This window comes from Sipha flava, unplaced genomic scaffold, assembly GCF_003268045.1.
Source record: "Sipha flava isolate LNK unplaced genomic scaffold, YSA_version1 72_pilon_pilon, whole genome shotgun sequence".
In the NCBI taxonomy this organism is placed as follows: domain Eukaryota; kingdom Metazoa; phylum Arthropoda; class Insecta; order Hemiptera; family Aphididae; genus Sipha; species Sipha flava.
In genome coordinates this window covers 1,367,201-1,367,939 of record NW_020273612.1, presented here as the reverse complement: position 1 = coordinate 1,367,939, position 739 = coordinate 1,367,201, and positions in this window count along the sequence as shown.

The following is a 739-nucleotide window of genomic DNA, read 5'->3' as shown; positions in this document are numbered from 1 at the left end:
GGTCGTGTGGACTACGTGGACGGTGTGTGAAAATAAAATATTCAAACCGTGCCCGCCCATTTTGCTATGTTATATAATTGATGATACTGATGCTTCGACTGGCCGCTATACTACGCACGATTCTTAACGAATGCCGTATTACACTAAGCTTTTTTCGTCAGTTTGTAATACGAATGAAAATATTGTCAATGCCCCAAAATTGCAACGCAGTTCTGGTGCACTCCACAACCGACTTCGGTGCCATGATCTATTTCGATTGAATTCCGAGTTACCGATTACCGCCCAACGGACAGTGTATCGTTTGATGCACACGAGTGCAGTCAGGTTATGTACGTCCTACATGCACGTGCTGCAATGCTGATCGAAATGTTATTAAAACGTTCGAAATATACATTAAATCTATTTCGAATTTGAAACATTAAAAACCCAACGGATTCCATAGTGCATGACGGCTAAGCATTGAACGTATACGCGTAAAAAATTTTAAATCGAAATTTTCTTGAAATACAAGTAAGCTGTAGAGTATATTGATCAGCGCTACTGTGACAATACAGGTACGGAGATGATGGGTATAACTTAAGGGAGAAGAGAGAATTTCGGAAAAATCATAGAATAAATGTGGTAAATATTATGGTGCATATAATGCGTTTACAGTGTTTGCTCCAGAGACCAGACTGGGACCCCCAAATGTACGTAGGCCTCGGACCCACGAGAAATCAGTGCAATTGAATCACTTGGT